Below are 26,096 nucleotides of genomic sequence, written 5' to 3'. Positions count from 1 at the left end.
CTGTTCTCTGTCTTCTACTGATGATGTTTATCCTCTTTGCCCTTCTGAATGACTTTCTAATTCTTTCTTTATTTTTTTTAATGGGGTGAGATGGAATCTTTTAAAATTTATTTTATTTTTAAATTTATTACAATTTATTCATGTTGTATACCAGCTGTAGCCTCCTCCTTCATCCACTCCAAATTCCAACCTCCCTCCCTCTTCTCCTCCCATGCCCATCCCCTAGTCCACTGATAGGGGAGGTCCTTCTCCATTTTTATCTAACCCCGGCCTATCAGGTCTCATCAGGACAGGCTGCATAGTTTTCTTCTGTGGCCTGGTAAGGCAGTTACCCCTCAGGGGAAGGTGATCAAAGAGCCAGCCACTGAATTCATGTCAGAGACAGTCCCTCTTCCCTTGCTAGGGAACCAACTTAGAGAATAAGCTGCCATAGGCTACATCTGTGAAGGGGTTTTAGGTTATCTCCATGAATGGTTCTTAGTTGGAGTATCAGTCTCAAAAAGATTCTTGGGCTCAGATATTTTGGTTCTGTTGCTGTCCTTTTGGAGCTCCTCTCCTTTCCATGTCTTTCTGTCTACCCCTTCTTTCATAAGATTCCCTGCACTCTGCCCAAAGTTTGGCTAAGAGTCTCAGCATCTGCTTTGATACCATGCTGGGCAGAGTCTTTCAGAGGCTCTCTGTGGTAGGCTCCTCTCCTGTTCACTGTTTTCTCCTTCTTCTGATGTCTATCCCATTTGCCTTTCTGAATGAGGACTGATTATCTTAACCAAGGTCCTCCATGTTGCTTAGCTTCTTTAGGTGTACAAATTTTAGTATTGATTATCCTATATTATATGTCTAATATCCAATCATAAGTGAGTATATACCAAGTATGTCTTTCTACTTCTGGGTTAACTCACTCAAGATAATCTTTTCTAGTTCTCACCATTTGCCTGCAAATTTCATGATTTCCTTGTTTTTAATTGCTGAGTAGTATTCCATTGTGTATTGTACAACAATTACTGTAAACCAAGTAGTACAAGTAAAAAATGTGGTACAGAGGTAAACAGGGAATTCTCAATAGAGGAATAGTGAATGGCAGAGAAACACTTAAAGGAATGCTCAATTACCTAGTCATCAGAGAAATACAAATCTAAACACCACTGAGATTTCACCTTATACCCATCAGAATGGCTAAGATCAAAACTCAAGTGACAACACATGCTGGCGAGGATGTGGAGAAAGGAGAACCCTCCTCCATTGCTGGTAAGAATATAAACTTGTACAGTCACTTTGGAAATCAGTCTGTGCTTTCTCAGACAATTAGGAATAGTGCTACCTCAAGATATAGCTATACTACTTATAGGCATATATCCAAAATATGCTTAAGTATACAACAAGGTCATTTGCTTAACCATGTCTGTATCAGCTCTATTCCTAATACCCAGAACCTGGAAACAACCCAGTTATCCCTCAATTGAAGAATGGATACAGAAATTGTGGTACATTTACACAATGTTCAGATCATGCTTGAGTAATCATGTTAGGCATGGTTTTATGAGGATATTCTTACAATATATCTATGTGTGGTCAAAGTAAATTTAGTGTTTGTGCCTAATATTTATTAAATTGGGGAGTCATCCTTGAAAAAGCAAAAATAATATAAAATTAACTGGAATTCATCGGGGCCTTGCTGAAATATAAAATTTATTAGCTCCATAGGAGATCAACCTGCACTTGCGACATAACAGAGCCACAAAAATGAAAGAAGGACACAAATAAGTAGAACGTTCACAGAAATTTCAAGGAAAAATGTGGGAAAATGAAAATGAGACTGATGGTGTTGGGAGTTGGATGGAAACAGAATCAGGAAATATTGCTTTTTCTTAACTTTAGTGCAAGAAACATTCCAGGTGGGGGGACTGTTTTCAATCATACTGAAACTAGACAAGGGTATCTAAGAAACAGAATAGCCAATATGCTTCCATTAAGTTTTTTTTAATTAATGTTTTAAAGCACCAGGGAATAGAGAGACAGCTTAGCTGTAAGGAGTACTGGCTGTTCTTCCAAAGGACCTGGGTTTGAGTCCCAGCAACCACATAGTTGTGCAACACTGTGTATAACTCCACTTACAGGGGATTAATCACCCTCCTTTTAGATTCATGGACACCAGGCATGTGGTACATAGACATACATGTGGGCAAACCACCTACACACATAAAATTAAAAAAAATATATATATACAGGTATTGTAGGTAACAGATATTCTTATTTCTTTCATGCCTTAAGATACTAGGAAATGGAACAAATAAGGGGGCAAGATGGCGGCACCTGGAGGACTCTCATTCTGACCATCAGCACACCAGGATCAGCAAAGTGACCAGCAATCAGAACTCGTGGCCATAAAACACAGTGATTGTGTTTCCCAGGTGAGAGGATACCCCATGGTGGGGGATTTAATCAGCTTTTAACTTACCCATCTAAACCACAGAAGAGATCCGGTTCTGCCAGACGCTTGGCTGCCGGCCGCCAGCCCCAGCCCCAGGCCCAGGCCCAGCCCAGAACCACAAGCCAGTGTCTCTGGTCACGGTCCCAGACTGAACTGTGTGCACCACACTATCAGAGACTGGAATTTTCAGTCGAGAGATAACCCCAAAGTGCAGGAAACAATTGGGAACGACCTTAGGTCACCCAGACATCCCCTGGAAAAGACTCGGGTTCCACGGGCACCCCAGGAGCCAGCCAGGAGCCAGAACCGGGGAGCCAGGCTCCAGCACAGAGCTCTGCCTGTGCTCCTGATTCGCAGCCTGAGATAGAACTGTGGGCACCAGCGAATGAGTTTCACTGTCCGGTGCAAACACACAGGGAGGGAAACAGCTGGTCTGATCTCAGAGCACTCAACCAACACCCCAACCTCAAAAAGGTATCGGGAAAATTACCCAGTTTAGGCAGACTCCCAGGCTCCCAAAGGCCGGAAAGGCAGACACAGGCAGTTTCTCTGTGCCAGGCAGCTGGCGGAGACTGAGCAACCATCACCCAGCTGTGCTCTAGACACAGGGGGTTCCTGCGGCCAGCCAGCTGGCGGAAACTGAGCAGTGCGTGCACACCAGGGCAAAAAAAGAGACTGGGAGTCCCTGTCTCCAGAGAATCCACAGGGAAGGAAGGAAACTGTACTGACTTAAATCACCCAATCCTTCCCTGGAAAAAGCCTACCAGACCAGCGGGGCCGAGCCTCCATCACTCAGCTGTGCTCCAGAGACAAGCACAAACAGTTGCTACGTGCCAAATGTCCAACTGGGTCACAGAAGCTGATCATTAAATTTACAGCAAGAAACCCAGAAACAGGGCAGCTGTCCTCAGGACTTCCCTGGGCAAGAGGAGAACCCTCTAGACTAACAAAGACCACAGTTACCACTCAGGTCTCTATTCCTGAGGTGAGCAGCAGCAGCTCCTGAAAAAACGCCAGCCATCCAGGGACTATACCCAAAAAGCTGAGAAGACATCCTTCAGGAAAAACCAGGTTTTTGCAAAGGGGATTCTCTCCACCACAGGATCCCCAGGAATCACCAGAAAATAACCCCAAACACCTGAGATAGCACAATGGGTAGAGGCCAGCATAAAAGCTCAAGCAACAAAAGACAGAGCAAAATGGCATCTCCAGAACCCTGTTACCCAGGGGCAAGTAGCCCTGGACACCCCAGCATAACTGAAATCCAAGAAGATGACCTAACAACTATGCTCAAGAAGATGATAAGAGAGAAACCAATAAGATACTTAAAGACATAGAGGAAGATACACTCAAACAGAATATTGCCATCCGTAAAGAAATAGAGGAAGCTGTAGCCAAACAGTTTACGGCCTTTAGAAAGGAAATGCTTAAAGCACTGAATGAAATAAAAGAAACAGAGTTGAAGGAAATAAAAGAAAAACAGGAAAGTACAATCAGACAGGTGAAGGAAGTAAACAAAACAACTCAAGACCTGAAGATAGAATTGGAAAAATTAAAGAAAACACAAATGGAGGAAATAAAGGAGAGGAAGAACCTAGAGAAGAAAACAGGAACTACAGAGGTAAGCATAATCAACAGACTACAAGAGATGGAAGAAAGAATCTCAGGTGTAGAAGATACAATGGAAGAAATTGATGTATCTGTCAAAGAAAATGTTAAATCCAAAAAATTCCTGACACAGATCGTCCAAGAAATCCAAGACAATATGAAAAGACAAAACCTAAGAATAATAGGTATAGAGGAAAAAAAAGACTCCCTTCTCCAAGGCCCAGAAAATATTTTCAACAAAATCATTGAAGAAAATTTCCCCAAATTAAAGGAGAGGCCAATAACAATACATGAGGCCTGCAGAACACCCAACAAATTTGACCAGAAAAGAAAATCCTCTGGGCACATAATAATCAAAACAGTAAGTATATAGAACAAAGAAAAAATACTAAAAGCTGCAAGGGAAAAAGGCCAAGTAACATATAATGGCAAACCCATTAGAATCACACCTGAGTTTTCAACAGAGACTATGAAAGTCAGAAGGGCCTGGACAGATATCATGCAGACCTTAAGAGAAAACAGATGTCAGCCCAGGCTACTATACCCTGCAAAGCTATCAGTCCTCATAGATGGAGAAAATAAGATATTCAATGACAAAAACAAATTTCAACAGTATCTACACACAAATCCAGCATTACAGAAGACACTGGAAGAGAAAATACAACCCAAAAATTTAGTTCCTTTCAAGAAAACACAGGAAATAATTAACCTTACTACAGTAAAACAAAAAGCAACCAAGCACACAACCTGATGACCAAAGCCAACATCAAAATCAAGGGATCTAACAGCCACTGGTCATTAATCTCTCTCAACATCAATGGACTCAACTCTCCAGTAAAAAGACACAGATTACCAGAATGGATACGTAAACAAAACCCAGCAATCTGTTGCATACAAGAAACACACCTAAGGAACAAACATAGACATTACCTGAGGGTAAAGGGTTGGAAGACGACTTTCCAAGCAAACGGACCCAAGAAGCAAGCAGGAGTAGCTATTCTAATATCTGATAAAATAGACTTTCAACCAATATTAATAAAAAGAGATGGGGAAGGACACTTCATACTCAAAGGAAAATTCCACCAGGAAGACATCACAATCCTGAACATCTACACCCCAAATACAAGAGCACCCACATTTGTTAAAGAAACATTGATAAAATTTAAACCACATATAGATCACCACACATTAATAGTGGGAGACTTCAACACCCCACTCTCAACAAAGGACAGGTCAACAAAACAGAAATTAAACAAAGAAACAGTATCTCTGACAGAGGTCATGAATCAAATGGACCTAACAGACATTTACAGATCGTTAAACCCAAACACAAAAGCACCTCATGGAACCTTCTCCAAAATAGACCATATAGTGGGTCACAAAGCAAGTCTCAACAGATACAAGAAGACTGAAATAATCCCTTGTATCTTGTCTGATCACCATGGAATAAAGCTGGACCTCAACAACAACAGAAATAGCAAAAAGCCTACACACACATGGAAACTGAACAACTTGTTACTAAATGACAGCTGGGTCAGGGAAGAAATAAAGAAAGAAATTAAAGTCTTTCTAGAAATCAATGAAAATAAAGACACAACATACCCAAACTTGTGGGACACAATGAAAGCAGTGCTAAAAGGAAAGTTCATAGCACTAAGTGCCTTCAAGAAGAAATTCAAGACAGCTCATTCAAGCAACTTAATGGCTTACTTAAAACCCTAGAAAAAGAAGAAGCAGACACACCAAGAAGGATGGGTGGAAATAATCAAACTCAGGGCTGAAAAAGATCAATTGGAAACAAATAAAACAATTCAAGGAATCAATGAAACCAAGAGCTGGTTCTTTGAGAAAATCAACAAGATCGACAAACCCTTAGCAAAGCTAACTAAAAGGCAGAGAAACACCACCCAAATCAACAAACTCAGAAATGAAAGTGGGACATAACTACAAACACTGAGGAAATCCAACAATCATTAGGACTTACTTCAAAAGTCTATAAGCCACAAAATTTGAAAATCTAAATGAAATAGACAGTTTTCTTGATCTATTTGACTTACCAAAGCTGAATCAGGACCAGGTAAATCAACTAAATAGTCCTATATCCCCCAAAGAAATAGAAGTGGTCATCAAAAGTCTCCCATCCAAAAAAAAAAGCCCAGGACCAGATGGCTTCAGCACAGAATTCTACCAGTCCTTCAAAGAAGAGCTAACACCAATTCTCTTCAAACTATTCCACAAAATAGAAACAGAAGGAACATTACCAAACTCATTCTATGAAGCAACAGTCACCTTGGTACCTAAACCTAACAAAGACTCAACAAAGAAAGAGAATTTCAGGCCAATCTCCCTTATGAACATTGATGCAAAAACACATCAAAGATATTATCCACTATGACCAAGTAGGATTAATCCCAGGTATGCAGGGGTGGTTCAATATACAGAAATCCATCAATGTGATCCACCATATTAACAAACTGAAAGAAAAGAAAAACACATGATAAACTCCCTAGATGAGTGAAAAAGCCTTTGACAAAATCAAACATCCATTCATGTTTAAAGTATTGGAGAGATCAGGGATACAAGGCACCTATCTCAACATAGTAAAGGCGATACACAGCAAGCCTATAGCCAACATCAAACTGAATGGAGAGAAACTTAAAGCAATCCCACTAAAATCAGAGACAAGAAAAGGCTGCTCACTCTCTCCATATCTCTTCTACATAGTGCTGGAAGTCCTTGCTAGAGCAATAAGACAGTTGAAGGAGATCAAGGGGATACAGATTGGAAAGGAAGAAGTCAAATTATCACTATTGGCAGATGATATGATAGTATACATGAGTGACCCCAAAAACTCTACCAGGGAACTCCTACAGCTGATAAACACCTTCAGCAAAGTGGTCGGATACAAAATTAACTCAAAAAAATCAGTAGCACTCCTGTATACAAAAGACAAAAGGGCTGAGAAAGAAATTAGGGAAACAACACCCTTCACAATAGCCACAAATGACATAAAGTACCTTGGTATAACCCTAACCAAGCAAGTCAAAGACTTGTATGAAAAAAATTTCAAGTCTCTGAAGAAAGAATTAGAAGAAGATATGAGAAGATGGAAAGATCTACCATGCTCATGACTTGTCAGGATTAACATAGTAAAAATGGCCATTTTACCAAAAGCAATCTACAGATTTTATGCAATGCCCATCAAATTGCCAACACAATTCTTTATAGACCTGGAAAGAAAAATTCTCAAGTTCATATGGAATAACATGAAACCCAGAATTGCTAAAACAATCCTCTACAATAAAAGCTGTTCTGGAGGTATCTCCATCCCTGAACTCAAGCTGCACTATAGAGCAACAGTAACAAAAACTGCATGGTACTGGCATAGAAACAGAATGGTCGATCAATGGAACCGAACAGAGGACCCAGAAATAAACCCACACACCTGTGGATACCTGATCTTTGGCAAAGATGCCAAAATCATACAATGGAAAAAAGATAGCATCTTCAAAAAATGGTGCTGGTCTAACTGGATGTCTACATGTAGAAAAATGAAAATAGATCCATACTTATCACCCTGCACAAAACTGAAGTCCAAGTGGATCAAATACCTCAACATAAAACCAGACACATTAAATCGGCTAGAAAAAAAAGTGGGGAATAACCTAGAACTCATTGGTATGGAGAGAACTTCCTGAACAAAACACCAACAGCATAGGCTCTAAGAGCAACAATCAATAAATGGGACCTCATGAAACTGAAAAGCTTCTGTAAAGCAAAGGATACTGTCATCAAAACAAAGTGACTGCCTACAGATTGGGAAAGAATCTTCACCACCCCTTTATCTGACAGAGGACTCATATCCAGTATATATAAAGAATTAAAGAACCTGAAAGGCAACAAACCAAGTAATCCACTTAAAAAATGGGGAACAGAGCTAAACAGAGAACTCGCTGTAGAGGAATATCGAATGGCATAGAAGCATTTAAAGAAATGCTCAACATCATTAGCCATTATAGGGAAATGCAAATCAAAACAACCCTGAGATCTCACCTTACACCCATCAGAATGGCCAAGATCAAAAACTCAAGTGAAAACACATGCTGGAGAGGTTGTGGAGAAAGGGGAACCCTTCTCCACTGCTGGTGTGAATGTAAACTTGTGCAACCACTCTGGAAATCAATCTGGTGCTTTCTCAGACAACTAGGTGTAGCGCTTCCTCAAGATCCAGCCATACCACTCCTAGGCATATATCCAAAAGAGGCTCAAGTACACAAAAAGGAAATTTGCTCAACCATGTTTGTAGCAGCTTTATTTGTAATAGCCAGAAGCTGGAAACAGCCCAGATGCCCCTCAACTGAAGAATGGATGCAGAAACTGTGGTACATATATACAATGGAGTATTACTCAGCAATGGAAAATAAGGAAATCCTGAAATTTGCAAGTAAATGGTGGGACCTGGAATGGATCATCCTGAGTGAGTTGTCCCAGAAGCAAAAGACACACATGGTATATACTCACTCATATAGACATACAACATAGGACAAACCCACTAAAATCTGTGCATCTAAACAAACTAAACAAAAGAGAGGACCCTAACTAAAACGCTCAATCCCCATCCTGAAAGGCAAAGAGGATAGACATCAGAAGAAGAAGAAAACAGGAAACAACCTAGGAACCTGCCACAGAGGGCCTCTGAAAGACTCTGCCCTGCCGACTATCAAAGCAGATGCTGAGCCTGATGGCAACTGTTGGGCAGAGTGAATGGAATTTTATGTAAGAAGTGGGAAATAGCAAGAGCTGGAGAGGACAGGAACTCTACAAGGAGAGCAACAGAACAAGAAAATTTAAACACAGGGAATTTCCCAGAGACTCATACTCCAACCAAGGACTATTCATGGACATAACCTAGAACCCCTGCACAGATGTAGCTCATGGCAGTTTAGTGTCCAAGTGGGTTACATAGTGATGGGAAGAGGGACTGCCTCTGACATAAACTGATTGGCCTGCTCTTTGATCACCTCCCCCTGAGGGGGGAGCAGCCTTACCAGGCCACAGAAGAAGACAATGCAGCCATTCCTGATGTGATCTGATAGACTAAGATCAGAAGGAAGGAGAGGAGGACCTCCCCTATCAGTGGACTCATGGAGGAGCATGCATGCAGAAAGGGGAGGAAGGGTGGGATCTAGAGGGGAGGAGGGAGGGGCTTATGGGGGATACAAAATGAATAATGTAATTAATAATAATAAAAAAGTTAATAAATTGTAATAATCAGAAAAACAAATGAACAATTAAATACACATGTAAAAAAAGATACTAGGAAATGGATCTGCTTTTCACAGTAGCATGATCTTGAAACTAAATACATGTATTTGCTGTCTTTATTATGAAAATATTATAATATGTAAATATAAGTTCAAAGAAATGTAATGAACAATTAAATGCCTACAAAATATTTGTACATATATTTCTAATATCAGAGCCTTCATTGATATCACCTAAACAATAGTTTCAACTTATTTTGGTTGTAATTATATAATTATAGTATTTTACAATTAAGGAAACTGAACCAAGAAATCAAGTTGGTTAGATAGACAGAGCTACATAAGACAGGAATCCCATGATCATGACCACTCCTCTGATTTCAATATTTTTACAACCAATTTATTCTATTGCCTCCAGATAATACAAATTGAATGTTGTGACACAAAATAGACTTATAGGACTTAGCTTGCTATATTTATCACATATTTTCTGTAATTTTTTTCATTAAGATGGATTAAGAAATGTCCCCTTATGTATTGTTAGTGTTGAAATAGTGGCTTTTAAAGCTCTGAACAATATGTACAAAAGGCATGCATATTGTAGGTACAAAGAAACTTTGACAAACATGATATTTCAAATTTGACATTAAGGATTAAGAATCATATTAACTATAAGTGAAATCATGGATTCACTGTCTGCTGGCTCACTATTTGTGACCAGGTAACTGCAGCACAGGCAGAAAGATCTCTGAGTCTAGAGCTGGTCAAGTATTCCACAGGCTTCCTGAAGAAGGGGGAGAATGGGACTTGAATTCCAGGCCTGGCTCAGCTCCACTGGGTTCACTGGCAGGGCTGACTGCATTTTTTTTGTTTTTTGTTTGTTTGTTTTGTTTTGTTTTTTTATAAAACCCAGGTGGGCTATCCTGCTGGGGAGCAGGTAAAAAGATCTCTGAGCCTAGAGTTGCACCACTGCTCTACAGGCCTATTTGGGGAGGAGGAAAATGGAACTTGGGTCAGGTGCCTTGCTCAGCTCCACTGGGTTCTCTTTGCTGGGCTCACTGATTCTTGCCTAGGTAAGCCAGACTGCTGATGGATAGATCTCTTTGCCTAGAGCTGCTCCAGTGTCCCACAGGCTTCCCTTAGATTGTGGGGAATGGAACCTTGGTCTCAAACCTAGCTCAGCTCCGCTGCGTTCATAGCATGAGTTATGCTGGCTGATTCTGACCTGGATAAACCAGGCAGGTGGGGAGTAGGCAGAATGGAGCAGTGTACTGGAATGCATCCTCTCCACTGGGAGGTGATAGTGAGTGACACTAGCTACTGGGACCAGGAAAGTGTCCACAGGATATTGCGTATGGTCTCCTGAGTTTGGAGACAGGAGCCTCTAGTATCCAGATGTCCATAGGATTGTAAGAGGGGGTGCTCAGGTTTGGAGTCTCAGTACAGGAAGGTATTTATTCCACAGGAAGTGAGAATGAGCACCCAAGTTCAGAGCTGCCAGGCACTGGTTCCAAGAAGATATTCACAAAAAGTAGGCTTGGGAGGTGGTGGCCTAAGGCTGCAGGGTCAGAACCTGCAGTGACTGCACAGCGACCAAAAGAGCAAACTCTGGGCCTTAAAACAACAACAACTGTTTCCCAGGTGAGAGGAAACCACATGGTATGGGAAGCAATAGAGTACTTTCTCTGGTCACCCAGCCAAACCCAGGAAGAGTTCTTGGGTCCCAGAAGGCCCTCTCTTGCCAAGCTAGAGCCACAGGCCTGCATGCTCTGATCACCATCCCAGACTGAACTGTGGGCTCCACAATACCAGACACTGGGTTTTACAGTCTAGAGAAAACCACAGGGTGAAGGAAGAAATCAGAACTGACTGACCTCAGGTCACCCAGACTCATGGAAAAGGTCCTGGGTTCAGGCAGGCACTCAGCCACCATCCCAGAGCCACAGGCCTGTAGGCAAGACTCACTGTCCCAGACAGGACTCTATGCCATAAAACATCAGAGAATGGGTTTCTCTTTTGGGAGGAAACCCCATGGTGAAGAAAACATCAAGTTGGACTTAAGGGCACCTAGTGGAACCCCTGCTACTACCACAAAAAGTTCCCAGGAAAAGTTCCATGGTTCCTACAGGCATCCAGTCACCAGCACAGAGCTCCCTGCCTGTGCCTGCTTGCTCTACTCAGCATCCCAGACTGAATTGTGGACCCCAAAACACCACAGACTTGATCTCCCTGTCTGGAGGAAACCCTAGAGTGGGGAAAACAAAGCTCCAACCTCAAGACACCTAGCTAATCCCCAGAAAAGTTCCTGGGTTCCTGCAGGCTCAGGGCTCTCCCCTACTGCCACACACCTGAGTGTGGAGCTCACCTGCCACTGATCACCACTTGGGTACTGTGACAAAGAGCTCCAACCTCAGATACAAGGAAGCCTGGGATCCATGGGATCAGCCCCCAGACAAAAAACCAAGGGGAACCTGTCTCCCTTGCTAAACTGACCAAATTGCGGGGCTCCGTGGTTCTTCAAAAGGGCTGCTCCTAGCAAACACAGTGTAAGACTACCAGCAGCAGCCCAATAAATTCAGAGCAAGAAACTCAGTGGCAGGGCAGCTGTCTCCAGGATTTCTCCTGGTAATAGGAGAGCACCACACTGACTACCGAGACTGCAATTTCCCCACAGATCCATATACCTGAAGTGAGTTTTGGCAATTCTCTGAGAAGCACTGACCATTCAGAGGCCATACACAAAAAACTCTTCAGGAACAACTATCTTCCTGCAAAGGGGATTCTCCCCACCCCAGGATTCCAGCAAGCATCAGAAAATAACAGCCAACACTTCAGAAAGTGAGATGGATAGAGGCAAGCATAAAAGCACAACCAACAAAGGTCAAAACAATATGGCATCTCCAGAACCCAGTAATCCAGGGACAAGTAGCCCTGGGCACCCTATTATAAGTGAAATTCAAAAAGGTGACCTTACATCTATGCTTTTGAAGAGGATATTGTGGGAAACAAATGAAATGTGTAAAGAAATACAGAAAGATAAAGTCAAACATATTACGACCATCCATAAAGAAATACAGGAAGTTGTGGACTTCAGAGAGGAAATAATTAAATCACTGAAAGAAATAAAAGAAAAAGAATGTTCAAAAACAAACAGGTGATGGAATTAAAGAAAAAGCAGGAAAGTACAGTCAGACAGGTGAAGGAAACAAATAATACTGTTCAAGATCTGAAGAGAGAATAGGAAAAAGTAAAGAAAACACAAACAGAGGAAATTATGGAAAGGAAGAACTTAGGGAAAAAACAGGAACTACAGAGTTAAACAAAACCACCAGACAACAAGAGATGGAAGAAAGAATCTCAGGTGTGGAATATATAATGGAAAAAACCGACGTATCCATCACAGAAAGCATTAAATCTAAAATATTCCTGACAAAAACATCCAAGAAATCCAAGACAACATGAAAAGATAAAAACCTAAAAATAATAGGAATAGAGGAAAAAGAAGATTCCCTCCTCCAAGACTCAAAATTTCTTTTAACGTAACTGAAGAAAATTTCCCCAATTGAAAGGAAAGGCCTATAAGCATACAGGAGGCCTACAGAACACCTAATAAATTAGACCAGAAAAGAAAAGACTCCCGCTGCACAATAATCTAATCAGTAAGTGTACAGAACAAAGAAAAAAAATACTGAAAGATGGAAGGGCAAAGGACAAGTAACAAATAATGGCAAACCCATCAGAATCACACATGACTTCTCAAAAGAGACTAAGAAAACCAGAAGGGCCTGTACAGATATCATGTGGACCCTAAGAGAACAAAGATGTCACCTCAGACTATTATACCCAGCAAAACTCTCAATCATCCTATATGTAGAAAACAAGATAATTAATTAAAAAAAAAACAAATTTAAACAATACCTACTCAGAAATCCAGTGTTACAGAAGATACTAGAAGTAAAAATACAATCCAAGAAAGCAAACTACATTCAGGAAAACAAAGGAAATAAATAACCTCATTACAGCAAAACTAAAAGTAGCCAAGCACACAAACACATTACCACAACCAAAATCAAAATCAAAGGATATAACAGGCACTGGTCATTACCTCCCTCAACATCAATGGACTCAACTCTCCAATGAAAAGATACAGAATGGATGCATAAACAAGAACCAACAATCTGTTTCATATAAAACACACACCTAAGTCACAAAGATAGACATTTCCTGAGAATAAAGGGCTGGGAGATAGTTTTCTAAGCAAATGGACCCCCCAAAAACAAACAAACAAACAAACAAACAAACAAACAAACAGGAGTAGCCATTCTAAAATGTAATAAAATGGACTTTCAACCAAAATTAATCAAAAGAGACGGTGTAGGTAACTTCATACTTATCAAAGGAAAATTCTACCAAGAAGACATCAAAATCCTGAACATCTATGCTCCAAATACAAGAGTACCAGCATTTGTAAATGAAACATTATTAAAGCTCAAATCACACACCGATTTCAACACCTTAATAGTGGGAGACTTCAACACTCCACTCTCACCAAGGGACAGATCACCTAGACAGAAGCTAAATAGGAAAATAATGACACTTCCAGAGGTCCTAAATCAAATGGACCTAATAGATGTCTACAGAACTTTTCACCCAAACTCAAAAGCACCCCACAAACACTCAGCACCCCACAAAACTCTCCAAAACTGACCATATAGTTGGACACAAAGCAAGCCTCAATGGCTACAAGAATATTAAAATAATTTCTTGTATCCAACAGACCACCATGGTCTAAAACTAGATCTGAACAACAACAGAAATAACAAAAAGCCTATACATGCACGGAAACTAAACAACTCTATACTCAATGACAGCTGGATCAGAAAAGAAATTAAAAAAAAAAAAAAGAAATTAGAGACTTCCTAAAATTCAATGAAAACGAAGGTACAACTTACCAAACTTATGGGACAATGAAAGTAGTGTTAAGAGGAAGGTTCATAGCACTAAGTGCCTTCAGAAAGAAGTTTGGAAATAATCAGACTCAGGGCTGAAATCAACAAATTAGAAACAAATAAAACAATTTCAAAGAATCAAATAAACCAAGAGTTGTTTCTTTGAGAAAATCAACAAGACAGACAAACCCATAGCCAAACTAAATAAAAGGCAGAAAGAAACTATCCCAATCAGCAAAATCAGAAAGGAAAGGGGGGACATAAAGACAAACACTGAGGAAATTCAAAGAATCATTAGGTCTTACTTCAAAAGCCTATATGCAACAACATCTGAAAATCTAAATGAAATGGACAATTTTCTTGATAGATTCCATTTACCAAATCTAAACCAAGATCATGTAAATAGAATTAACAATCCTAAATCACACAAAGAAACAGAGTCATCAAAAGTCTCCCTGCAAAAAAATACCCGGGGCCAGATGGTTTCAGCACAGACTTCTACCACACCTTCAAAGAAGAGCCGACACCAATACTCTTCAAACCTATCCCACGAAATAGAAACAGAAGGAATATTAACCAGTCTCATTCTATGAAGCCAGAGTAAACTTGATACCTTACAAAGTAAACTTGATACCTTACAAACCATACAAAGACACAACAATAAAGAGAACTTCAGACCTATCTCTCTTATGAACATTGATAGAAAAATACTCAATAAAGTACTTGCAAAGAGAATCCAAGAACACATAAAAGATATCATTCACCATGCCCAAGTAGGCTTCATCCCAGGCATGCAAGGATGGTTCAATATATGGAAATCCAATGTAATCCACCACATAAACAAACAGAAGGAAAACAAACAAACAAACAAACATGATCATCTCCATAGATCCTGAAAAAGCATTTGACAAAATCCAACACCTATTCATGTTTAAAATATTGGAGAGATCAGGGACATAAGGCACATACCCAAACATAGTAAAGACAATATACAGCAAGCCTATAGCCAACATCAAACTAAACTGAGAGAAACTTAAATCAATTCCACTGATATCAGGGACAAGGCAAGGCTGCCCAACCGCTTCAACATAGTACTTGAAATCCTATCTAGACCAATAAGACAACTAAAGGAGATCAAGGGAATACAAATTGGAACTACAAATTGGGAATACAAATGCAAATTGGAAGAAGGCAAAGTATCACTACATGAGTGACCCCAAAAAATTTACCGGAGAACTCCTTCACCTGATAAATGCCTTCAGCAATGTGTCTGGATACAAAATTAACTCAAAAAAAAAAAAAAATCAGTAGCCTTTTTGCATAGAAAAAGTAAAATGGCTGGGAAAGAAATACGGGAAAAAACACCCTTTACAATAGCCACAAATAACATAAGGTATCTTGGTGTGACTCTAATCAAGCAAGTGAAAGACCTGTATGAAAAAAAAAGACATGTCTGAAGAAAAAAATTGAAGAAAATAACAGAAGATGGATAGGTCTCTCATGTTCATGGATCAGTAGGATTAACATACTGAAAATGGGCATACTACCTAAAGCAATCTATGGATTCAATGCAACTCCCATAAAAATACCAACACAAAAGAACTTGAAAGAACAATTCTCAATTTCACATGGAAAAACAAAACAAACAAACAAAACCAGAATTGCTAAAACAATCCTATTCAATAACAGATCTTCTGGAGGTATCTCCATACTTGAAATCTCAAGCTGTACTACAGAGTGACAGTAGTAAAAACTGCATGGTACTAACATGGAAACAGAATGGTGGATCAATGGAATTGAATATAAGACTCAGAAATAAACCCACACACCTGTGGCTACTTGATTTTTGACAAAGAAGCCAAAACAACACAATGGAAAAAAAAATAGAGCATTTTCAACAAATTGTGCTGGACTAAATGGATGTCTACATGTAGCAAAATGCAAACAGATCCATATATAACACCCAGCACAAAACTAAAATCCAAGTGGATCAAAGACCTCAATATAAAAATGGACACACTTAACATGTTAGAAGAAAAAGTGGGGAAGAACCTTGATCTCATTGGTACAGGAGACACCTTCCTGAACAGAACACCAACAGCACAGGCTCTAAGAGCAACAATCAATAAATGGAACCTCATGAAACTGAGAACTGTATGTAAAGCAAAGAACACTGTCATCAGAACAAAATGACAGCCTACAAAATGGGAAAGGATCTTCACTGACCCTATGTCTGACACACAGCTAATATCTAGAATATATAAAGAACCGAAGAAGCTAAAATCCAACAAACCAAGTAATCCAATTAAAAAATGGGGTATAGAGCTAAACAGAGAATTCTCAATAGAGGAATATCGAATGGCAGAGAAGCAGTTAAAGAAATGTTCAACATCTTTAGTAATCAGGTAGATGCAAATCAAAACAATCCTGAGATTTCACCTTACACCCATCAGAATGGCTAAGATCAAAAACTCAAATGACAATACATGTTAGAAAACAGGTGGAGAAAGAAGATCCCTCCTCAATTGCTAGTGGGAATGTAAACTTTTACAATCACTTTGGAAATCAACCTAGCACTTTCTCAGAAAATTAGGACTAGTGCTACCAAAAGATCTAGCTATATCACTCCTAGGCATATATCTGAAATATTCTAACTATACAACAAGAATAGTTGCTCAGCCATCATTGTAGCAGGTCTATTCCTAATAGCCAGAACCTGGAAACAACCCAGATGCCCCGCAACTGAGGAATGGATGCAGAAATTATAGTAGGTACACAATGGAATACTACTCAACTATTAGAAACAAGGAAATCACGAAATTTGCAGGCAAATGGTGGGAACTAGAAAATAACATCTTGAGTGAGGTAACCCAGAAAAGACACACATGGTATATACTCACTCATAAGTGGATATTAGACACAGAATATAGGATAAACATACTAAAATTTATAGTCCTATAAACAACAAGGAAAACCCTCGGGAAGATGCTCAATCCTCATTTAGAAGGGCAAAGGCTATAGATATTGGAAGCAGGGGAAGACAGGGAACAGGACAGGAGCCTACCACAGAGGGCCTATGAAAGACTCTCCTGATAATGGTACCAAGGCAGAGGCTGAAACTCATAGGCAAATTTGGCTGGAATGCATGGAATTTTATGAAAGACAGTGGAGATACAAACACCTGAAGAGTAGAGTTGTCCCAAAAGGAGACTAACAGGGCCAACAATACCTGAGTCCTGGCAGCCTTGAAGTTAATGATACCCCAAACCAAGAACAATGCATGAAGAGAGCCTAAAACAATTGCTCAGATATAGAACATAGACTCAAGTCTCCATGTGGGTTTCTTAGTAAGGTGAGCAGGGGTTGTCTCTGGCATGAACTCAGTGGCAGGCTCTCTGATCACCTCCCCCTGGGGGTGCACCCTTGCCAGGCCACAAAGGAAGAAAATGTAGCCAGTCCTGATAGGTTAGGGGCATATAGACGGGGAGGAGGACCTCCTATATCAGTGGACTTGGGGAGGGGCACTGAGGAAGGAGGGGGCGGGAGGGTGGGATTGGGAGGAGATCAGGAAGGGGGCCATAGCTGGGATGCAAACTGCATAAATTGTAATAAATAATAATAATAAAAAAACTAAAACAAAAAATTCAAATGCAGAATGACATTTACAAACATTAAAAAATCATTTAAAGTAGGAAAATAAAGATTTCAAAAATACTTCTAAACATATCTATGATTACTCTAAATATGTATAAGCTAATTTTTATATTTAAATTATAGATTCTCAGATTGGTATTTCAAACAAGGAAACTCAGCTACATTTTATATACAAATGAAACTCATAAGCTAAAATAATTGTAATGATTGAAAATGCAGAGACAGTTACATATTAGACATGAAAAAGAAGCAACAGCAGAAATATAAATATGAAGTAAAACTACACTCAGGTTCTGATGTGGACAGAACTGATAAAAACTGCAACAAATTCCATAAATGGCTTACTTCTTTAAAAGAGAAAAGAATTTTCATGATGACTTCTGCATCTGTACACTACATATTTACAAAAATATATAAAGCAAATGTAAGAAACTCTTAAATGTACAGAAGAAACAGAGAAAGAAATAATGTCAGAAAAAAAGTGTTACAGGGAATAAGAGGACAGAATGGAACCAATGGAACTGACAGTTGTTTCTAAAGCAAAGATAAGAATGATGGGTAGAAACAATAATGAAAAATTTTTTTACAGCAATTTGTGCAATCTCAATCAAAACAAGGCAATTAAAATATATAATCTGACATAGTGGTCCGGATGAAATTATTGAAAATTGGCTAATGTGTGCATACATGCATAAGCACACATGCCCACACCCACCTGCATCAGTGCACATGTGCACACACACACATACACATATGCATGAGCATGCAGACACACACTGTTTAGCTTTAATTTCAAAGATGAAAAGGAAATACCATATAGACATTCTACTTACACACACACAAAAAATGAACTGAAAATCCTTTCAGTTCTTTTTCTGTCATGATAAATACTAAAGAGCTTACATTTTGGAGAAAAAATAACTGACATTAATTTTCTAGTGGACACAAATCTATTCCATGTTAACATGTTAGTTCACACATAACTTTTTTTGCATAAAAAACTCAGCCAGTATTACCACCTTACTCGTTCTGAAGAAAGTACTTTTCCAGTGAGAATAGACTCAATGTTATTGACTCATGAATGAAATTTTGGTTATCAAAGACAATGTATGGCAGACAGACCTCTATTGTCCTATTTCCCACGAATTTACTTTCAATAGCATCACTTATAGAAAGTTCCAGAAACAAATAATTCCTGAATGTTAAATTGCATGCTAATTTTTGTAACATGGTAAAATTATACACTATTCGCATATCTAGGCCAGAATATGGATCATCTCATTGTCCAGCATATGCACATGATATAGTTTGTCATGCTGCTCTAGTAACAGTGCTTATGTTCCACAGTGCATGGATTTGCCCCTATTATATAGGAACTTTATCATCTTATGTCATCACAGGAAGAACGAGAACAATTCAGAATGTAATATGTGTTGAATATTTGCAAGACTTTTATTATACTATGTTGGTAAAAAAAAAACTGATGTATTAGTTTCCTATGTCTAATTTACAAATTTAATTTGACCACAGGCCCCTCAGAGAAAAGCATAGAATTTATTGCCACCTATGATTCTAAGTATCAACTTAGAATGAGTGATGAGTGAGGGACTACTTTTAGTCCACTTATGGTGTCGAAAGGCAATTGCATAAAACCAGATGAATTAAACAATTTTATTTTCCCTTGGTTTTGGAGGCTGGTTTTCTAAGACATACATGTCAGAATGTTCAATGTCTAGTAAGGTTCCCTTCTTACTTTGCAGATGACCTCATTCTGTGTCCTTCCTGGGAATTTCCTCAGTGGCTGCATGGAAAGAATGTGAGAGAAGAAAAATACTGCTTTTTCTTTTTTTATATAAGACACTAACGCAATTGGTTTGGAATCCCACACTTAGGGCCTCATTAAAGTTAACTGCTTTCCCAAAGGTCCTACTTCCAAGTACAGACAATGAGAAGATCTGTATTTTGAAGGTCACAAAACTATCCATATGAGAAAATGAACATTAAAATCATTAAAACATAAATGTTATTAGGATTGCATGTGTACAACCTTAAATCTAAAAAAAAAGCATCTTAAATCTCTAAATACAAACATACCAAGAAAAATATAACAATAAGTTTGGATTTCATACAATGTCAAAAAAGAGATATAAATTAGGTTTGCATTAGTTTTATAAAATTTTTCATCTATAAGTCAATTTTCTGAATTGATACTAAATTGGAGTATAATTTTATTTTAATATTTTTGTTTTATTATGACTTACTGAATGGACAAGAACTGCACAAGATCAAGACAGACAAAATCCAGCATGGAGTGGGAAGTGGTAAGGTAGCTCTAACCCTTGTCCAAAAGCTACTGGAAATTGATAAATTCTGGGAGAAAGACAGTTTTCTTCAAGAATAAGATCCCTGAGAGACTACCCATACTCACACTGGCAGTATTAAGTGGGCTCTGTGTGTTTAGAATAAAAAGTGAGAAAACAAAAAATTGAGAAGGGATATTGGTGATGGAGATAGAGAAGAAGTTGGAAGGGAAGGAAAGAGAATGGACTAGATCCATGCATATATGAAATTCTCAATCAATTAAAATGGATTTGTCATTCAAGTGTTTATACCTATGTTTGTGTGAACACATGTTTGTAATTACCTACAAAGGCAAGAAGAGAATTTGCAATCCACTTGAGCTGGAGTCCCAGGCCATTATGAATTACTGGTATGGATGCTAGAAACTAAACTTAACTTCTCTAAAAGAACAAACAGTAAGTGCTCTTTAACTACTGAGCTATAACTCCATCACATTTTGTGCGATATTTAAAATTCATATTAATTAAAATACACTTAACTCAGTGATTAAACATAATTGTGTGAGATAATGGATGCGAAGTTGTTCAACTAGAGTAGCTGTTTTAGTGTGTGTGTTGCTGTATACTTTACTGTGAGCTAAATTACTATTTCATTAAATTCAAATTAAATTAATAATATAAAGTGTAAATATTTCCCAAAATTGAAGTACTATTTTTTACATTTCACCTGTAGATGAGTTATTCTTTTTGTATAAAATAATATTATATGAACAATTTATACCATTGTATTTTATTTTAGATATTCAAAAATTATAGAAATGTTATGAGGGCTGTAAAATTATTGCCAGCCCTCATAATAACTTTAAAAAGCAAAGTATAAAGAGTATTCCCTTTTATCAAACACATTAGCAACTAGAAAAAGTTTAACAGAAACTGAAGATTATGTGACTAGGATCAGTCAAAATTTAAGCATCTGTGTAAGAACAGTAGTAAATTGGTATCTGTTCTCTGAGCTGTAATTTAAAACTTGACAAATATACAACTTTGAGAAATTTATATATAAATATATTGCACGTATGTTTATATATGTTTACAAATGTACATCAAATATAAACACTATATATGTAAGAATCTGTGTAATGCTAAATTACATTTAGAAAAACCATATGCTTGAAAATTCATTTGTCCCTCATTCATTTACTTAACATATAAAAACCTTGTCTCCTAGACACAATTCCAGACAAAACTCACTCTCTCTATTAACATGATTTTGTGTCACCATCATTCTTGGGCTTCTGTGTGTATCAAGTGAATAAATTAAGAGAGCGTGAAAATTTCTTTTGATGATTTATAAGCTACTCATGGAACATGTAGATTACTTTTGGCCATCAGCCTATACCTATAATAAAGTCTCATAGCCCCACTTAAGTACCAAGGACACAAAATAATGTGTGTGTTTAAAAATGAAGAGAAAATTACAAAGTGAAAAGAGTAGTGGCTTAAATCTGTAATACCCACTCTTGGGAAACTGAAGTAGGGAGATTACAATATATTTTAAACTATTTTGGAAAACATATTGAATTCCAGGGCATGGTGATATGTTTCTCATGCTCCTTATCCACGAGAAATGATGATAAACTTTCTATAATACATCATAAACACTTTTATTATTTTTTGACTCAGTTTTTTTTTATTGAAAATAGCCTTTTTTTTTCACAAAATATATTTTGATTATAGTTCTCCCCACCCCAGATACACTCCACTTCCTCTCATACAAAAATTCACACCCATTTCTTTCTTTCTCTCACATTACAATACAAACAGGCATCTAAAACATAATATAATAACAACAATAAACCCCCAAATAGGACAAACGACAAAAAAAGGAAAAATAATAAAAAAGCACAGGGAAAACATATGGACACTGACACACACACATGCTTACACACATAATACCCATAAAAATAAAATCAGAAATCATAATATATAAGCAAAATATCTGTAAGGATAAATTCAAAGTATCCTTTAAAAAAATTCTCCAAAATGCCATTGAGTTTATTTTGTGTTGGCTATCTATGTATACTTCTGTGCAAGGAACCTGTCCTTCAATGTATTTTGTGTACCCAGTGAGACTCTGCTGGAGAAACTAAATTTTCATTTGGAAGCAGTTATCAACAAGAAAATGTTTCTAGATTAGGGAGGTGGGCTTGTATCCACTTTTTCTCTCAGCACTGGGACCCCATCTGGCTTAGACCTGTGCATGCCTGATGTATGCTGCCACAGTCTCTGTGATTTCATGTGTGTGTCAGTCCTGCTGTGTCTAGAAAACCTTATTTCCTTTGTGTCCTCTATCCTCTCTGGTTCTTACATTTTTTTTTCTCATCCTCTTTCACAGGATTCTCTGAATTCTGAGGGGAGAGATTTGATGGAGACATCTCATTTAGGACTGACTCTTCCAAGTCTCTTGCTCTCTGCACATTGTCCCCTTGTGGGTTTCTGCTTTTGCTATTTACTGTGGGAGGCAGATTTTGTTATGATTGCTGAGCAAGACACTGACCTATTGGTATAGCAGACTGTCATCAGGAGTTGTATTATTGCTATTATTGCTGGTGTTCCTTTAACAGAACAATAGTATTTGGTTTTCCTATAGGTTTTTGATATATCTAGTCTCAGGTTCTTGACCACCTGGGCATGGGTTCCATTTCATGATGCAGGCCTTAATTCCAACCAGGTAAAGGTTGTTTATTCCCACAACTCTTTTTCCACTATTACATCAGCTTGATTGTGTTTACCTTTCTCTTCTTGTAGTGTGTAGAGTATGTCTCAGAACCATGAACAACAGTCAGTAGGAGTGAAGGCTCTAGGTAGGCTCTAACTCAATTTCTCCAAATCCTGTGAGTTACTTAGGTGTTGTCTTCAACAATAGGGTGTTTCCATCAGTTCATGGAGAGCAACCAATATTTGGGGGTTTTCATGGGAATCCTCTTGGGTAACAACTCAATTATAAGTAACTCATTGTAAACACTGAAAGTTTCATTTGGTCGTGAGAGATGTCTATTTGTCTCTCTGTATGAGTGTGTGTTTGTGTGTGTATCTGTGTGTAGATATGTATGTATGTATGGAAGAAAGCATGAAGAATGTATGCATGAAAGCATTGACTATATTAGGCTTCCATATGACTTGTCAAGAGGACCTTATTTTTAGCTGGCTCTCCTAGTCTTCCCTTCCTTACCCCTTTTCTCCTTTTTTTGTTGCATCCTCCCATTTCAGCCCTGCCCATCTCTGTAGAAGTGATTGGTAAGTTACATTTTGAATTATTAATTAGCAACATATAGTTATCCTGATGAAAGTTAGGCCATATTGATGCTAAAACATGGAAGGATATTGAAAGATATTAAAGGTATGATGAATAATTGAAGATAAAATATATTTACTTTTCCACAGAATTTTTGTCAACTAAGTAATACTGCTAACGGGTGACAATATAGTCTTTGCATTCCTGGCTCCTGCACCTAGATGAGAAATAAAACCATTTTACTTCTATTTACTTGTACTCAGTGCTTTAAATGAGGTGTCAGCACTCTAACAGTTTTTTAAAGAAGCTTTAATGGAACAGTCATTATGTACTTTTGTAAATGTACTGTCTTTGCATAGCTTCAGATGCAACAGCAGAGATGTGTATTTATAAAACAGACTGGATGTGGTATATGAAACTGAAAATATTTGTGCTAGTTATTTTCCTCAGAATGCATTTGTCTTGTGTTAAATTTATGAGCTTTCATTCTTATCCCACAAAAAAAGAAAGAAAAAAAAAAAACACTATTAAAATAGAACTTGAATACCTGGTTTACAAAACCATTTTTTACTTTTGTAAGATTCAGTCATTGATTTAAAAACATCAGGAAACCTTACTGAATAGCATTTCTTTGTAATGATTTCCTACCTGTGCAGGCTAGATTTAAAGGTAGTTTATAGCTGACCTTCAGTAATAAATATATGGACACAAGGGTGAATTGTCTATAAAATTATAATTTTAATCTGAGGTGTTTGGGATTCTTGTGATAAAGGTTTTAATCTTCGTAAATGGTTTAAAAATAGTTTTAGAGGGGCTCTAAAATGTGGCTTAAATCTTATTGCTACAAAATACCTGTCAAGAATTACTATAAATTTTACAGAGCTTGCATTAAAAGTAATGAAATTAGTAGGAGACAAAAATAACTTCTATAATTTAGAATTTGTTTTAACTTCAGGTTAAAAGAGCTGAAGAGAGAATTAATGAACGAAAAGCAAACACAAAAAAAAATTAACCAGAACATAGGTCATGCAGGAAAACAAAACTCCAAAATTCAAAAGAGAATAAAATTAGGGGAATACAATAAAATGTATAATAGAACAAAAATAACTAAAACTATAAAGAGCGAACTTCCAGGAAAAATTTTAAAACAGATGAAAGACATCATGCCACATATTGAAGCACACCATTACATTTCTATCAGCATGAAATACACATGTGTGCATGTGCACATCACAGATTTGCAGGCACAAAGAGACTTTAAAAATCTTCTAATGAAAATAAGATTGAAAGCCCTCAGAAAGGAGACATCTAGTTACGGTGGAATTCAGAAGAATAAAATGATTTAATCTGTTTTTCAAACATTAAAACATTAACTTCAGGTCACATCTACCACACAAGAAAACATATATGTGTTTTTTTATACTGCTTGCATTCCTGTGTGTGTTTGTGTATTCTCTGTGTGTATAAGTAATAGTAGCAGTAGCTGTGGAAGAGAAGGAAGAGGAGGAAGAAGAATAGAAAGAGGAGGAGAAGGAATAGTAGTAGTAGTTGTTTGAATGAGAATGGCCCCATAGGTTTGAGTGTTTGAATGCTTGGTTCGGTGGAACTGTTTGTGAAGGATTAGGATTTGTCGCCTTGGTAGAGGAGACCTGTTACTGGGAGTGTTCTTTGATATTTCAAAAGACAGGAATACCAAATTATGTTATAAGTTCATGAGTGTATCTCCATTTCATTATCATGTTTCTTTATTTTATATATGAAGTACATACACTTTATTATGTACAAAATACTATATAATTATAATAAAATAACTTACCTGTAATATTGGCTATGAAATGGAAATAATATTTCATAAATTTTTTTTATAATATAGGACAGAGTGAGCAAATGAGTTGAATTGCATGATAGTTTTCAAAATGATATTCAAATTACTTGAATAACATGAATAACATAATAAAACTAATTGATAATACTTTGGTAATTTCACGAATGTTGTCAAACAGATTTGCTCAACTGTCTATTATCAGTTCACTCATGATCTCCTGTTAATAATCATAGCACAGTGATTTTAATCTGTTTCTTCCAGGTATACCATGGTTCTGGGAAGACATTTCAGATCAAAATCTTTTATTATCAAGAAAACTCAAGAAATAAATATTCATACTTATGTTTATTTACAATTTTAAGCTTGGAAGTCAAGACCTTGAACATGTTTGGAAGTGCTGGACCACTAAACAACACCCCCAGGCATGTGTCATTCTTTATTCTGAAGATATATGCTGGTATTCATTAGTTTTCAACTCACAGTAGAACTGGTAACACCAAAAACATTTCGTTTTGACAAATAAATGTGTGTTGGTGGATTTTCTATCATGTTAATATCAAACACTGAAGTTCTATTGTTATTCTGTTGCAATTATTATAGTTTTTTGTTATCTATTATTTATTAATTGCTATTTATATGTACTGTATGTTGGTCTTTGACAACTTTTTCATACTTCCATTTAATCTCATTTTGAACACATAGAAAATATCTATAGTGTTGATCATTTTTATATGAGGCTTGGGGGATATAGCTTGATTTGTAGAGTGCCTATC

At 37.7% G+C, this 26,096-nt stretch overlaps 2 long non-coding RNA genes across 2 annotated transcripts; both read left to right on the top strand.

Moving 5' to 3' along the window:
- The first annotated feature begins 729 nt into the window (after nt 1–729).
- LOC132651454 (uncharacterized) lies at nt 730–20,661 on the top strand. Its single transcript, XR_009589105.1, has 4 exons — nt 730–1,245; nt 2,269–2,408; nt 19,664–20,224; nt 20,556–20,661. It is a non-coding gene; the product is annotated as an uncharacterized LOC132651454 (long non-coding RNA).
- Nucleotides 20,662–23,185: 2,524 nt separating this feature from the next.
- Nucleotides 23,186–25,808, top strand: LOC132651455 (uncharacterized). Its single transcript, XR_009589106.1, has 2 exons — nt 23,186–23,500; nt 25,585–25,808. It is a non-coding gene; the product is annotated as an uncharacterized LOC132651455 (long non-coding RNA).
- The last annotated feature ends 288 nt before the right edge of the window (nt 25,809–26,096 follow it).

The sequence above is a fragment of the Meriones unguiculatus genome, assembly GCF_030254825.1.
Source record: "Meriones unguiculatus strain TT.TT164.6M chromosome X unlocalized genomic scaffold, Bangor_MerUng_6.1 ChrX_unordered_Scaffold_30, whole genome shotgun sequence".
NCBI classification, from domain to species: domain Eukaryota; kingdom Metazoa; phylum Chordata; class Mammalia; order Rodentia; family Muridae; genus Meriones; species Meriones unguiculatus.
This window is presented reverse-complemented; position numbering and strand designations above follow the sequence as displayed.